The following is a 17,138-nucleotide window of genomic DNA, read 5'->3' as shown; positions in this document are numbered from 1 at the left end:
TGAGACTTTTTCCTGCGTCTATTGGGAGGATGATGACTCCCGAGAAGCTTCCGTGCAGGAGTGATATCTACATGAAGGGCAAAGTCAATGAGAATCCGACTCCTTGGCCAACATAGCCTAAAGGTGCTGCAAGAATGGCCCAATATGTCAGAACAAACCCACATGATTGCAGTCCTCAACTAAGAAAAAAAAAAAATCAAAGTTAATACAGCCAATGGGAAAGTAAAATGGGAGAGAAATGCGAACCTCTATACTCAACCGTAGCCAAACCAAAAGTGAGCTCGGCTACTGGATTAGTGTAAGCGGTAGGGTTGGTCTAACAACCCGGCTACCACCGCTAACTAGCAGAGGGTCATTGACAACTTGCATTAAAGTTTTTATGGTTAAACCAGCTTGCGCTGAATCATCTCTCCTATGTGAACAACAAAGGTTTGTATTTATGCAGACACAAAAGAAAGTCACCGATTATCATAAATTCCATATAAATTATACGTTTCCTCTTTTTCTTCATCGTAATAATAATTCTTGTAATAGATAATTATTCAAGTATGCAATAATTCAATAACAATAATTCAAATTCAAAATCTTTACATTATATTCATACTGAGAGAGAGAGAGAGAGAGAGAGAGAGAGAGAGAGAGAGAGAGAGAGAGAGAGAGAGAGAGAGAGAGAGAGAGAGAGAGAGAGAGAGAGAATCAATAATCTTTTCTTTAATCTGGTAAAGCAAACTTATATTTTTCAACAGCTTTAAACTGTATTCTCATCTTGATTTGTTGGACAGGAACTTATGGTCCATTAAATTTCTTATTCCAGATAAAGCTATTAATCTCTGGTAGAATCGTTTAATTAGTTCATTATGCATGTTGCAGAAAATTTTTTATGATTCTGACCATCCTTTACATTCAGAGCTTCCTGGACAGTTCCATCCTGTTCGTAATATGAGGCATGCAGTTAATTCTTATAGTCAGACCTTCTCCATCATGAGGCTCAATACTACACAGTACTCTAGAAGTTTTATTCCAGCTGTCACCAAGTTAAGGAATAATCTTCCTAACTGGGTAGTTGAATCAGTAGAACTTCAAAAGTTCAAACATGCAGCATGTGTTTTAATGTCGAACAGGCTGACATGAGTCTTTTTGTAGTCTATATATGAAATAATCAGTTCTAATATTGTTAATGTGTTTGAAATATTTTATTTCAATTCTTCATTACTTATTAAATCATTTAATTTCCCTATTTCCTTTCCTAACTGGGCTATTTGCCCTGTTGGAGCCCTTCGGCCTCTGGCATCTTGCTTTTCCAGCTAGGGTTGTAGCTTAGCTGCTGCTGCTAATAATAATAATAATAATAATAATAATAATAATAATAATAATAATAATAATAGTACAGTATTAGTAATATTAATAATCGTGATAATAATATTACACATCAAATATTAAACATAATGAACATCTTTTAATCATTTTTATTATTAGAATCACCGAATAGTTTACATGTGTTAGCTATAAAGTTGTCATGTACTGTAAGTTTGTCAGCAAGAGATTAGCTGCTGTGCTGTGTGGAGATGGATAAGGGGTAAAGATGGCCGGGTACAAAAGAGTGCGGACGGCTTGAAAATGACCGGTAGCGAGAGAACTTGACACGAATAGGTGAATTTTTTTTAACAGATTATACAGTTCTCTGTACTGTACTGTATAGCAAATGGGCGAATCTGAGAATAGAGAACACGCAAGTATCGAGGGCTGACTGTACATTATCACTTGCACATGACAATCTGCCAACAAATTTATCTAAAAGTAATTAGATTAAAACAGCTCAAAAATACATTATGTCTGTATTATCAGCGACTGAAAACAAAGTTGTCTATCAGGTGGCTACGGCTGTTACAGGAAAAAGAGAGAGAGAGTAAACTCCCTTTACATCCATTTGCAAAACATTTTCTTTGCCGCCACAGAGAAGTCATAGTCTGAGCAACCGATAATAGCCATAGAGAAGAATAAAAGAGCTTCCTACGCAGCAACCCGAACCATTACACTGGGAATTTTATTAAAAGAAGCGCTTTTAACACTCACTGACCCTGCACTATGCAGGGGTTACCACATGGAATACACAGGTAGCAACACGTGTGCTGGCAACTGCCAACCAACAGATGTGTAGCAAGTACGGGAAACACTCGGTACGAATCAGTTAACTTTCTCCCAGAAAGGGATAATACCAAGAAGGAACTCGATATACAGTATGCTAAGAGATATCTTCTTGTTCAAAAGTGTGAACAACACTCTCAACACGAGACAGTGTTGTCACATCCCTCACAAAGGATATCCTTATAGACATAAGAATGATTTTAATATGGCTCAGCTGAACAAGTGATAGCATGCACACAAAAAAAAAAAAAAAAGCTTAAACCAAAGTAAAAAATATCCAACAGTCAAAAGAGACCAGCAACCGCACATGAATGCTGGCAGCGGCCAAAGACAAAAATGTCTTGAAACATTTAACAAGTAAGTGGCTCCCCTCATTTACCAATAGTTAGTTACTGTAACTACCTTGTTAATGATTCAACGGCTGTTTCAGCTTATTTTTAAGACATCAAAATAAAGGATGAAAGGTTTACATCCACACAGGAACAACAACACATTTACTTATGCCGCTTCTATAAAACTTATAAGAACAAATCATCTTCACAACAGTAAAGCAGAAGACGAGTATAACATAAGTTCATAAGTTTGATAACTGGGAGGATGATTTCACCTCTACGCTAGTAGCTTGGTAGGTTAGCCCCTGACAAGCTTAAAAGGTCAAAGAGTCTCGAGTTCAGTTAGGATGTAAGCTACAGTATCAGTAACATCACTGGTCCAAGATACAGCCTGCAATGAGTATGAAGTATGGACATAGCATTCTAGGCTAGGTTAGGTTATGGAACAGGTTTCAATATAACATATACCTTGGAGAGGATAAATATCTAACATGTATACCGCAGGATTATCTTTCATTGCCACATTACTTCTAGTTTCTTTATGAATATTCCTAATTGTAAAAATTAAACATACACTGTCAGCTCTTATTTCGTGTGGTTTGAGAAGAATTTTTTTACTTTTTAATGCTGACTGTAATAATGATCCATCTTGTATTTAGTAGAATTTATCATGCATAGAAAATATTTTTTTATTTAAGGCAACAATACAAGATCCTGTTAAACACTAGACAAGAAATAACACTAGACAAGAAATAACACTAGACAAGAAATACTCAATTAAAACAATAAAGATTTGCCCATATTTCCTAAGTTTCGGAAAAAAAAATGCTACTCGTAATACAACAGTGTGTAGTTTGAGGGTGTGACCCACAATATTCCAAACGCCCAAGGTTGTTCTCTGAAATTTACCCTATTCTGGTTGTAAAGTTCCTTGGTCGCATAGGGTTACCTTAAGCTAGGCAAAGCGAAATAAGAGGCTGCAGAACACGGATGGGGGAGGCCACAACATAGGACTAATTCAAACCAGCTAGCCTAGGTATATGCCTAGCCCTTACCAAGGAGGTTTATAACCTTACCAGGAGCTTACCTTGGATTATTCAAATACTAGGAAATTCCGGTCTCAGACATAATTTAAATTTAATTACACGGAATTTGCAACGATCCAGAGGGATATAGCTGTGCTACCTAATGTACTCTGTACGTGAGTCTTCCACATTCCTCCCATCATCCTCGACATGTGAGCAATTAATCATACTAATGTCTAACCAATGTAAACAAAACAATCTTAGTTTCCTGAGTTTCTGATTGATGAATCACGACTAACATAAATATTTCTTCTGTATAAAAAATCCTTACTTCATTGTTTCAATATTGATGTATTTTTCTGGACAATGGTGTGGAAAGGATATCTTGCCGAAGAAGGTGAACTTTTTTGCCATGGCACTGAAAGTCCCGCCATGGCAATGTTACCAACAAATTTTTGCTAAATGAAAAATATTTGCTAAAAAGCAAGAATTTATGCTAAATGTGGTATGATATAATGCAAGAATTATGCTCACTAATTATTATTATTGCATTAAACATTTCCATAATACATTTGAGTTAAAATAACATAATGGACTTTTTCAGTGTTTATATTAGGTGAAATGATACGAATGTGACTGTTTTGATTTAATAATTGGATATATTTGATGAAAACTTGTTAGAAAATTGAAATAAAATATCCTTTTTCTTTCATATTTCACATATGCAATTAGCTACCTGCACAATGCGTGAAAATCTCTTCAAACATAATTAACATTTTGATACTTATATAAAGAAAAAAAAATACTTTACTTATGAAGGAAAACATATATATACATTCACACTTTACTGGCGATATAAAGAAAATGAAAAAAAACGTACTTTACTTATAAAGGAAAACATATGTAGGCCTATACACTCACACCTCACTGACTATGCCACTAAGGGTACATATTTCTATTCATAGAATTTATCATTGCTTTAGTGGGCTCAAATTTAATGACCCCCTCGTTATAGTGTATGCCTTCTCCAGCAATCAACTCATTTGTTAGAGTGGCGTTTTTAAGGCGGTTTCTCTTTTCATTTTTTTTTTTTCAAGTTTGCAGAGGAAAATATTCTTTCGCAATCAGCATTACTGACAGGAATAGTTAGTAATGCTTTTGCCAATTTAGACAAATTTGGATATTTACCACTTTGGTCGATTTTTGACCAGAACATTTCAGTATCCATAGTGGCATTTTGAGAAAGAATATTATTTGCCTCCTCGCTCATTACCAGCAACCTCCATTCATTATCCAAATCTTACTCCTCTTCTGCTGCAATGAATCCAGGAAACTTTGCAGAAATATCTACTATAGACAGTTTATTGCCTCGTGCAATTTCATTTGGGTCAAGGAGGGAACAAATAGATGTCAATGTTGGGTCACTAAGAGGAAGGCGCTTTTGAAGTAGAGCTGCCAGTTCTACTACAAACAAATATAGCCTAAATCCAGGAATTATCTGCATTGTACTTCAAATATTGTGGAAGTATGCTAGAATTATGCTAAAAATCTAATTATGCTAGAATTTATGCTAAGCTCCAGATCTTGGGCGAAATTATGCTAGAATTATGCCAAAGACAATACACGTGTATTGTGTTTGGAATTATGCTAAAAATCTAATCATGCAATAATTTATGCTAAGCCCCAAATCTTATGCCAAATTATGCTAAAAGCATAAAATTATGCTAAATTTGGTAACACTGCGCCATGGGTGTCATCCTTGTGCATAATGATACATTTTTTTTTTTAAATCTAGCAGAATTCTTCTCGTCATCTTATGCCTTATGCTATAGCACAAAGAGTCAAAATTTTGAATAAAACTTAACATAAGTGTATTCTTAATAGAATATTGTACACTGTAACACTACAGTAGGAGGAACACGATAATAAAACTAAGACATACAGCTTTCGGGATAATTTTTTTGTTTTTAGAAAGAAACCTAACAATATGCATTGGCATATTTTCGTCAATTCTAAATATAGTTAATTTGGTTAAAGCAAAGGTTTGAACAAAACGCCTTAGCAATGTGGAGTAATATGCGTAGTAGCAATTTAGCAAAGGTCGTAGTGGAGAGTTATCCATGTATGCTATATCATTATGTTAAATATTCAACTACAGTATATCATTATATCAAGAATGTCCATATCGTAGACATGACAGGGTTTAAATTTACTATCTCTAGCAACAAATTAGATTTTGAATGTAAACACCACACCTTTTTCATCAAGATCAATTATTATGTAATAAGAAACCCTAGGCCGATATAGGCTAAACGTTAAAAAATGAAATAATTCCATCTTTTCTACATCGGAGAGAAAATGTGTCTAAAAAGATCGGAAAATGCTTATTCAGCAATAAGTTTAATATCTTTTACTCACATTCTTCCATAGATTATAGCCTACACACTTACACAAATTTATATATATATATATATATATATATATATATATATATATATATATATATATATATATATATATATATATATATATATATGATAAATTTTGCACATTTTTACGTGTTTTTCATATTCAAATAAGCCATATATATTTTTGATACATTAATGTCTGGATTCTCTTAACGACCTCGGGATCAGAGCCCCAGGCGAAATCACACAAAGACAAGAGCTTTGCTCCGGCCGGGAATCGAACCCTGGTCGGCAAGCTTGTACAGACAGTGACTAACCCACTTGGCCACGAAGAAAGATAAAAGTCAATGACAATTCGATTCCCGGCCGGAGCCAAGCTCTTGTCTTTGTGTGATTTCGCCTGGGGCTCTGATCCCGAGGTCGTTAAGAGAATCCAGACATTAATGTATCAAAAATATATATGGCTTATTTGAATATGAAAAACACGTAAAAATGTGCAAAATTTATCATTAATTGAATGCCAAGTAACAAACTACCAATTAGCTACGATGGTGAAGATGGGTTGATTTCAATTCTAAGTACAAAATACCTGAATTCGACAGGTATAAGTACAGAAGAATTGTCATTGACTTTTATCTTTCTTCGTGGCCAAGTGGGTTAGTCACTGTCTGTACAAGCTTGCCGACCAGGGTTCGATTCCCGGCCGGAGCCAAGCTCTTGTCTTTGTGTGATTTCGCCTGGGGCTCTGATCCCGAGGTCGTTAAGAGAATCCAGACATTAATGTATCAAAAATATATATGGCTTATTTGAATATGAAAAACACGTAAAAATGTGCAAAATTTATCATTAATTGAATGCCAAGTAACAAACTACCAATTAGCTACGATGGTGAAGATGGGTTGATTTCAATTCTAAGTACAAAATACCTGAATTCGACAGGTATAAGTACAGAAGAATTGTCATTGACTTTTATCTTTCTTCGTGGCCAAGTGGGTTAGTCACTGTCTGTACAAGCTTGCCGACCAGGGTTCGATTCCCGGCCAGAGCCAAGCTCTTGTCTTTGTGTGATTTCGCCTGGGGCTCTGATCCCGAGGTCGTTAAGAGAATCCAGACATTAATGTATCAAAAATATATATGGCTTATTTGAATATATATATATATATATATATATATATATATATATATATATATATATATATATATATATATATATATATACATATATATATATATATATATATATATATATATATATATATATACATATATATATACATATATATATATATATATATATATATATATATATATATATATATATATACACAGTATATATATATATATATATATATATATATATATATATATATATATATATATATATATACATTCCAAAGTCAAACCATTGTTTTCTAGTCTTAGGTAGTGCCATAGCCTCTGTACCATGGTCTTCCACTGCCTGGGGTAGAAATCTCTTGCTCGAGTGTACATTCAGGCGCACTATTCTATTTGTTTCTTTGTTTCTTTTCCTCACTAGGCTTTCCCACTCCGAGCCCTTTGGCTTATGGCATCCTGATTTTCCAACTAGGGTTGTAGCTTAGCAAGTAATAATAATGATAGTGTGTGTGTGTGTGTGTGTGTATGTGTGTGTGTGTGTGTGTGTGTGTGTGTGACACTTGCCACTTATGACATGGAAGAATAATTAGTTCTAGGAAAGTATGAACATGGTCTGACAACTATATTGGTCCCACCTTTTCATCATATATTTAACTGAATATACCGATGATTAACCCGATAATCATATAATAATGTTTAAATGTCATAAGTTAATTACACCTCCAATGTGCTGCTCCAACGTTGTTTAATTACACGTCAAATAGAAAAGAGACTATGTGAGGAGTAATTGTAAGAGAGAGGACAATGTCCTTTAACGATACACCAGAAGGTTATTTTCCATTCATGGTTACATCTTGACTCCATCAAATCATTCGTGTCAGATATACATCTCTGCCTTTGGTGATATATTTTCACACTATGTCACTCATATTTTTTTTACATGTTCACACACTTGAATAATTTTGCTCAAAGGGCGTGCATTTATTCTATAATTCCAGGTGATTAATTTTCAATTGTGTCACTCATTTGTATCTGTGAAAAGTTGTGCCCTTTTCGTGAACCTTAGCAAAGTATGCAAGGTGTCCCATCTGAATTACAGTTCCTTAACTAGAAGGCTTTCCCATATTTTGGGCATACAAGTTCAGCGCAAAGGCCAGGCCTGCTATTTTGTCCAAATTTTAGATGGATAAAAGACTTTCGTTTATGATACATGTTACTACCGCTAAAGAGTTATGGGGTTCTTTTTGACTGGCCAGACAGTACTACATTATATCCTTCTCTCTGATTACGGTTCCTTTTCCTTTTGCCTAAACATACACCGAATAGTCTGGTCTATTCTTTACACATTCTCCTCTGTCTTCATACACCTGACAACACCGAGATTACCAAACAATTCTTCTTCACCAAAGGGGTTAACTACTGCACTGTAATTGTCAGTGGCTACTTTCCTCTTGGTAAGGGTAGAAGAGGCTCCTTAGCTATGGGAAGCAGCTCTTCTAGGAGGACACTTCCAAATCAAACCATTGCTCTCTAGTCTTGGGTCATGCCATAGCCTCTGTATCATGGTCTTCCACTGTCTTGGGGTAGAGTTCTCTTGTTTGAAGGTACACTCGGGCACACTATTCTATCTTATTTCTCTTCCTCCTGTTTTGTTAAGTTTTTATAGTTTATGTAGAAAATATTTATTTTAAAATTGTCACTGTTCTTATGATATTTTACTTTTCCTTGTTTCCTTTCCTCACTGGGTTATTTTTCCTGTTGGGGCCCCTGGGCTTATAGCATCCTGCTTTTCCAACTTGGGTTGTAGCTTGGCAAGTAATGATAATAATAGCAAATTTAAAGCTCAAGATAGAGACGACTGGGGAAATCTAACCGAGGCCCTTTGCATCAATAGGCGTAGGAGGAGAGGACGATGGCGAGAAAAGTTCATTACTATATATTCAAAGCTTGTTACCCTAGTTCTTTAACATTTTGAGATTTGAGTGACTTTTATGAATGAAGAGCCCGACACCCCCACCAGACTTACCCTGTCTCGGAATGTGAAAGAAGGTTGGGGGAGAGTGTCATTTAAGAGATCTTAGCCTTGTCAAAGTTATTTAACCATGTTTCAGATAAGGCTAGTATGTCCAAATATTTACTATTTATCAATTCTTGAATTTGAATAGTTTTATTGCCCACATATTATATATTTGCATAGCCACAGTTTATGACGTACTCATGTGATCTTTGTAAATATTAATATATTACTGAGAGTAAACTTATTGGGCGGTAATTGTTCAGACCTTTTGTGTCTCCCTTATTATGAATTAGTATAATGATAAAGTTTTGTTTCCTAACTATAGGTGAAGGGTATTCTGGTATTCTGTATGTAGAAATTTTCACAAATCAGCTAGTTTTATTACTATGAAATATCCCCCATCATGTTAAACCAATTCATAGGAAATCTGATGCTTTGCCTCTTTTCATGCTTTTTAATACTTCCTTTACTTCTCTTACTATTACTTTAGGCACCAGCTTAGGTGTTTCATTACTTCTATTGGCAAAGTTGGCATATCACTATAGTGTAGAAATCTGCAATTTCTATAGCTAACTCTTTTGTTGATGTTATTTCTATTTTCCTCTTTTAAAGCATATATCTATTGGCGCCATTTCCCAATTAAGTGTTCTTTTCAATAATATGATGTTTCTTCCATTCTTTAGTGATTCTTGCTCACATTATAACTGGATAAATCACGATTTTTATATTATAAGTAATCGTTTTATTTATTGCAGGAGATATAAAAAGTATTTTTTTTTTTGTGAGGCGTGTAAATAGCCTACCTTTAATGACATTTGCAAAAATATTTTTTATCACATCAAATATAAAATCTACTTTTAACGACCAGTCCCCCTAACATATAAAACGCTACTCTAATATACTTTTTATTGTAAATTCGTAAAAAAAAAAAAACTGTCATCACATAAGGAACATTGACCTTTATCGTTGTTATGGGCGAAATGAAGGATGTCTCCTTTGCTAACAGTACCCGCAAGGGAATTCAGCAACACAGATATGATATCTCATTTTGAAATAGTCTACCAAGATTTTTTTACTCATCCATCATTTCTCTTCATAGTGTGAAAATTTTCCGCACCTTTTCATTTTCTAAAAGGTTAAGTTACCAGAAATTCCCTTTTTCATCTGATATGTAATATTCTTTATTCTCTTATATAAGGTGCGCCATTAGACCTACTGGCAAACCACTTCTGCTAAGATTATTAAAATAATCTTATTGCTCACTGAAGTGAAACAAATGCAAATTCACTTCTGAAAAGATTTGGCCAACGAATTAAATATTTATTGTCTCTGGTTATAACAACAAGAGTATAGTTTGAACTTTGGTTCACTGGTAGCATATCTGCCATTTCTTTACTAGTAATGATGCAATATGGCGATAAATCATCAGGGTAATATACCGAAACATACAACTAACCATCAATTCACAGTAATAAATATATTAAGTGGTAGCCCATATGAAGAACAATACATGATCTATCATAGAGTATGTAGTGTACGAAAATATCATTACATATTGTATAAATAAACCCAACTTACATTAAAGTCATGCCAGAGTTTAAAGCGTATGATTTTCTTGGATTCAAAATATTAAATATGGAAAATTTTTCTGATATTTATTATATATATATTTTAAAATAATAAGGAAAAAGTATAATCGAGACTTAATGTTTTATTTTTATTGTAAAGTAATAAATTTGGCTTTTAATTGATTAGAAAGTTCTCACCCAACCAAAACATTAGTAGTTGCCAAACTTGATAATATTGGTCGTAAAGTCTACTTTTAAATAATGCTGGATCTCTTATCTATTTTGAATGTCGTGAGTAAACGTATTTAATATTATTCTCCTTGTGTCGTTGGGAACTTTTTTAAATACTGCACTTGGAAATAGGCTAGATTGATAACAACTTTCCAAGGGCAAGGAATAAGCCCATAGATTACTAGGCCTACTGTAGGTAATCTGCCTTGTCAGTCATATAAATTACAAAACAAGACGTTAGAGATACAGAATGTTTCTTACATAATTGAAATTTAACATTCAGAAATTTAGTTTCTAGTCTTAAATAGACTATGTAACGCTAGGCCTTTTGTTCTAATAGAATTGTAAGCATAGGCCTACTCGTAGCTTTATTTGCTCCAGACCTTCTTTATTCGTATGATTAATATGGGAGTTGTTGGGCATTAGGTTAGGAAGAAGTAGGATTAGTCATGAAGAGTATTGTAAATTGTATAGTTGTACCACATCCCTGGTCTGATGTTCATTAGGCTGATAACAGAGAAAATCATAAATTTATTTCTTTAATTGACCCCCGGTGTGACGGTCTGAACGATCCCCCGGTCTCAGAATTCTCCTTGACATTGTATAATGGTTCTTTTCCGCCATTAGCTCGCTTCGCTCGCACGAAAATAAAACATCAAGCTCGTATGTACTGCCAAGCGGTAATGTTGAGCTGCGCACGCTAACATTACAGGAAAATAAAACATCAAGCTCGTATGTACTGCCAAGCGGTAATGTTGAGCTGCGCACGTTAACATTACAGGAAAATAAAACATCAAGCTCGTATGTACTGCCAAGCGGTAATGTTGAGCTGTGCACGCTAACATTACAGGAAAATAAAACATCAACCTCGTATGCACTGGCAAACGGTAATGTTCGCTCATGCGCAGATTATCAAGGAGAATTCTGAGACCAGGGGATCGTTCAGAACGTCACACCGGGTAAGTTTTCTTTTCAGAAGGAGTGGCTCCCCCCCCCCTGTTTCTTTCCAGTCTTCTAGTGAGCGGGTGTAAAGTTTCAAAAGTACTGAAAAACACATTTTACGTGATAAACAAACACAGGAACATTACCTTACCTAAGGTTCCCCAACTAGCCTATTGTAGGAGCTGTATACTTTCCTCTTGGAGGGGCGCTCTGTCCCCTATAAACCGCCGTATCCTTAGCATACCTGGAGACAAACTGAAAAATATGCGATACTTTAATTTCTAGCTAAATACGTGATCCATGTACTTACATCCGCCAACGAAGTTGTTTTACCCCCTGTTTATGTGTTTGTTAATAAACACGGTAAATATATGATACTTTAATTTCTAGCCAAATACATGAACCATATAGTTTTCCTACTCGTTATCTTGTGTTTTATGCATTTCTGACCTTGATTATTGGGGCAAACCACCCTCTCATGAGTTTTTAAACCCCCTTATGTAAAGACAATTATGGGAGACCCCAGTGGGAAACCAGGTTTTTTTTTGGGTGGGGGAAATGTCATAAACGAGTAATTTGCAATAATGGTCAGAAATGCAAAATAAGCCCAAGATAACGAGTTGTAAAAATATATGGTTCATGTAAAAGGTTGAAAATAGGCCAAAACGTGATTATTTAATTTTTGAGATTTTTAAAAGGGTACAGAACCTAACAAACCCACCTAACCTAACCTAGTACAGTGGTACCTCTACATACGAATTTAATCCGTTCCACAACCGACTTCGGATGTAGACAATGTTCGGATGTCGAAAATGTTCGGATGTCGAAACGAATTTCCCATAAGAATACATTGAAATAGGATTAATCCGTGGTTGAGCCCAAAAACCTATGATAACTTCTTAATAAACTACTACACATAATTTCCCATGAGAATAATGCACACTAAATCAGATAATAGACATGTAAAAAAGAAGAATTATCAAAAAAATGATAAATAAGAAAAGGGTTTTTAGCGTCACTTCACCTTAGAAACTCCAGCGCAGGTGTTGTTGGTCTTGCTATGCAGAGAGGAGACGGACGGGCGGCGAGGAGGTAGAGAGGTTGACTACGATAAACGTACACTACCGTAACTTATTCTAACTTACACTAAGTGAACTTTAACCTAACTTTGCTTATTTATTCTTTTTATTTTCATATTTTGTATTCTTTTTTTACATTTTCTTTTTTTCCTTTTGATGATTAATTTTAATCACTTTCACTCTCCACTTAAAATTGATTGAATTTTTTTCTCTTCACTCTTTGCCGTTTTCTTTGAACCACTTCCATCCTCTTCATCACGAGTTCGCTTTGTAGTTTTTTTAAAGAAGCTATCGATAGGAAGTTGCTTGGTACAGCTTTTCAGAATGTTTCGAAAATAAGTTAGGGAAACATCATCAAACTGCTCAACTACACGACAAACCTGCAATTTCTTTGTATGGTATTTGTCGATGAAGTCGACCACGTCTTGATATTTTCCTAACACCTTTTTTATTTGCAAGTTCACTCACACGGACACCACGCTCATGCTTTTCAAAAATTCCTTGCTTTACTTCTAAAGAAAGCATTTCCTTATTCCTTTTCTCACCACTACCACTACCACTTGCGAAACTAAGCCTTTTAGGACCCATGATTTACGTAAATTACCGTAAAAGGATGCACGTAAAAAATCACAATTAAAACAGTACAATAATAGCAGAACGCACAGGGCACAACCGCAAGAAGCCGACGAGAACAGAGGACTGACCCAAGCCGCGCTAATTGAGGGTCCCTCCGAGGTCGAAGTGCTGCCTTCTATCGGCGGAAATAAAAAACCCATCAGGCGCTATGAGTACCGACTATGCGTACGAGTATTGTTTACTTCGGGTGTCGAAAAAAAAATTCGGGTGTAGAGTAGGAACGTGTTCGAATTGTACTTCGCGTGTTGAAAAATTCGGATACAACTGGTACGACGAAAATGGCTTACTTCGTGTGTCGAAATAAAGTTCGGGTGTAGAGTCAAAAATTTGCTCGAATTTTACTTCGGATGTTGGAAAATTTGGATGTAGATACGTTCAGATGTGGAGGTTCCACTGTAGTACCCAGGTCACAACCCCTAACCGGGGGGGGGGGGGGTTGTTAAGCCCCCCGGACCCCCCTTTCTAGGTCACAAACCTTCCCAGGTCATAACCCTTCCCAGGTCACAACCGCTTGCCGGACACCCCTTTCCCAGGTCACAAACTAAAAGTAAATCAGAAATAAATCCTTAGATTATGATAAAGTAAATCACAAATAAATCCTTCCATTATGAAAAAGTAAATCACAACTAATTCCTTACCTTATGATTGACATCGTTGCCTTTTTTGTTTTCTTGGCAATCATTACAAAAGTTTTGCAGTAGAAAATGTGCTGGCATTCCTTGAAAATTAAGTCAGAATCAGACCTTTGAGGCATTATTTCACTGTTATTTTTTAATTTCACATGAGTAAGAATAGTTTACTGTACACTGAACGGAGAGCATTTCCATCATAATCAATTGCCGACATAAACAAAATTACACTAAATTTCGAAATAGATTGATGTGCTCCCCTTAAGTTCCCTCTTCGAGACATCTTTACGAGATGGTGGTTTACTTAAAACTGAAGGCGAGGGTGGGAAAAAAATGGCTGTTGTAGAACAACATCCGGGAACTTACGAAGAAGTAATTGTAAGCTTTTAATTGGCTTAAAAAAACCACCTGACAAATACATCATTGTAAACGCACAGAAAGCTCCGCAATCCATGGAGAAAGCGCATGCGCAGTTCAGTCTCTCAAATGTAAACAATGGACTTAGAGTCAAAAACATACTTCACATTTAAATCGACCAATACGTAAGTTATTATGCCCCAGCCCCCATTAAACCTATAGAGAAAAACAACAAACTAGCCAGCACTCGTCCATTTCTTATAGCAAATTTCATTTTCGCTAGCAATTAAACTATCATATATTAACAGTGAACACTTTCCTGGCCACAATTTTAATTGTAGAGTAATGAAATTTGCGGTGGTTAGTTGTTATGTAAAAATCTGTAAATGATTAAATTTTGTAAGTCAAGGTCATAGTCAAGCGAAATGTCCAATTCACTTAAACAGCCACGAGGAATATTTTACCTCTAAATTGATGTAGATAGAATAATGCTGCAGGCACCAGTCAACCCCTCTACCTGTTCTCGTTCTCCAGATAGTCCCTGATACTCTATGCCAAGGTGACTCAATTTAGTCTTACTGGCAAAGCAAACCTTTGCTTCTATATCAACAAGAGCATTATACAAGGTGTCCTGTAACGTTACGAGACCTGCCGCCAAGTGTTGAGACAGATGCTTACAAGTGGACTGATGAGGTTTTTTCTCTGTCACTTAACGGATCCCGGGATTATCTTCTAGAACCTCAGGAATATAAGTCGCCAAGTCCTTAGTGTCAGGCACACAAGCTTTCACTTCCTGCTTATGCCCCAGGATAACAGCAGTTGGAGGGATGTAATTACTTTGTTCCCATACTAACAAACCTTCCATTATTTACGTGGATTATCTTCCAGCGGCAGCTGGAGGTAGCCATTAGACTGTAATTGCAAGGTGGCAACCCTGCCTAACCGCTTGAGCGGGTAGGGCGGAGGATGGCTGGGGCTACCTAGCCCCCTCTATATATAATCACAGAGCAGTGAGAGACGTCACTTTTTAAATATTTAACTTAGCCGGTGAATATATAATAGCTGCTGCTCAGCGGCTCGACAGAAAACACACACAAAAACTCGCGAGCGATCGCTATGAAGGTTGCGGGTGTGCCCACCAGCGCCAACTGTCGGCCAGATACCACACATGCATGTAAACAAGCCTTCAATTCTTCTCTGTCGACCTTGACGACAAGACGTATCAATACTCGCTGTATAACCTGGAGTTTTCTCAACATATTTGGTGAAGTACTTCATTTTGGTTTGAGCTTTCGCAGTGCAGGTGTTTTTCCTCAACTTAAACTCTTGAACTCTTTATTGGACAGATTTAATTGTTGATGACTTGGATTGTTTTTTTGGACTTTCTTTGACTAATTCAAAATGGCTGACGCTTCACAAGCCCCTAGATTTCGTAAGTGTAATGCTAGGGAATGTAATAGGCGTCTTCCAAAGGCCTCTCTCGACCCACATACTGTGTGTTCTAATTGTCGGGGTAAAACCTGTCAATTAGGAGATCGGTGTGAGGAATGCGTGGGCCTTTCGGAATTCGATTGGCTCGAATACGACAAGTATTCTCGTAAGCTAGAGAGAGATAGGGTAAGGAGGAGTTCCTCTAGGTCAGTAGATTTTTCCTCTCCACATGCCCCTGATCCTAATCCTTCCCCTGTAGTGGTTGTACCTAACCCCCCTTCTGGCACTCAGGAACCATCAATGCAAGACATGTTACGTGCCATTCATGCCTTGGGTGAAAGAGTTGAAGCGTTAGCAACTGATCGTAATCAACTCATGGCTGACGTTAAAGAGCTTAAGTGTCAGAGTGCCACAGCGGAAAATAGTGGGAAAGTGATTAGTGCGCAAAGTGTTGTGAACAGTGTTGCGACCGAGGGTTCGTCTGTTCGTGCCTGTCGTTCACCTAGTCCCAGACCTCTTGCAAGCTCCCAAGCCCAGGGGAGAAGTAATGTCGTACGACTTATGGGTTCGAGAGGCCTTGATCAGCGAACAGACGTTCCCTCTATGGTATCAGGCGTGTCTCACCAAGATCGCCCCTACCATAAGACGAGAGAGCCCATTTTCTCCTCGTCATCCGAAGGCTTTTCGCATAAGAAACCGTGGAGCAAGGTTTCTAGGCCCCTTAAGCGAAAGTCGGTCCCTTCAGGACAGGTCCAGCGTCCTGGATGTAGTCATTGGGACAGTTCTGACCCGTTGCAGTCATCGGATGACTGCTCGCCGCCTAAGCAACAACGTTACACAGGCTCAGAGAGTCTTGGTGTAGGCAAGGTTGTGCCGTCTCAGACGTTAACCCCGTCGTTTACCGCACCCATTCCCGTTGATCCTAAATGGGTTATACTGCAAGACATGCAGACTAAGCTCGCCTCCCTTATGGAAGACTATTCTGCCGATAAGGTTCACGTTGATCCTCGCCGTTTATCTCATCGAGATCCTGGCCTTCAGCCGCCCAAACGAGCCTTTGCTCGTCTTGTTGACGTTGGCGTAGCTAAGTCACGTCAGTCACGCTATGTAGAGCCTCACTCGATGCGGTCACGTGTTGACTTTCAGCCGCATTTGGACGTTAGGCCACTTCCTAATGCTCCTGTTGATGTTCAGGACGTTCGCCAACCAGCGGAGTTGACTT

The 17,138-nt window shown here is 37.0% G+C and overlaps 2 protein-coding genes across 4 annotated transcripts in view; one reads left to right on the top strand and one right to left on the bottom strand.

Annotated features, from left to right (window-relative positions):
* Positions 1 to 4,286, bottom strand: part of LOC137647110 (probable ATP-dependent DNA helicase HFM1) — a 335,745-nt gene extending 331,459 nt beyond the window's left edge. Inside the window, exon 1 of one of the 2 annotated variants that reach the window (XM_068380341.1) lies at positions 3,834 to 4,286. The gene's annotated coding sequence lies outside the window, so the exon portion shown is untranslated. Of the gene's footprint in view, positions 1 to 3,564; positions 3,714 to 3,833 lie in introns of those variants that run through there. The other variant, XM_068380343.1, reaches the window with a different exon arrangement.
* A 6,522-nt stretch (positions 4,287 to 10,808) lies between these two features.
* Positions 10,809 to 17,138, top strand: part of LOC137647105 (uncharacterized) — a 371,223-nt gene continuing 364,893 nt past the window's right edge. For both annotated transcript variants that reach the window (XM_068380337.1, XM_068380336.1), the window contains exon 1: positions 10,809 to 10,902. The gene's annotated coding sequence lies outside the window, so the exon portion shown is untranslated. The remainder of the gene's footprint in view (positions 10,903 to 17,138) is intronic.

The sequence above is a fragment of the Palaemon carinicauda genome, chromosome 9, assembly GCF_036898095.1.
Source record: "Palaemon carinicauda isolate YSFRI2023 chromosome 9, ASM3689809v2, whole genome shotgun sequence".
In the NCBI taxonomy this organism is placed as follows: Eukaryota; Metazoa; Arthropoda; class Malacostraca; order Decapoda; family Palaemonidae; genus Palaemon; species Palaemon carinicauda.
Note: the sequence above shows the minus strand (reverse complement) of the source record. Positions and strands in the feature narration are given on the sequence as shown.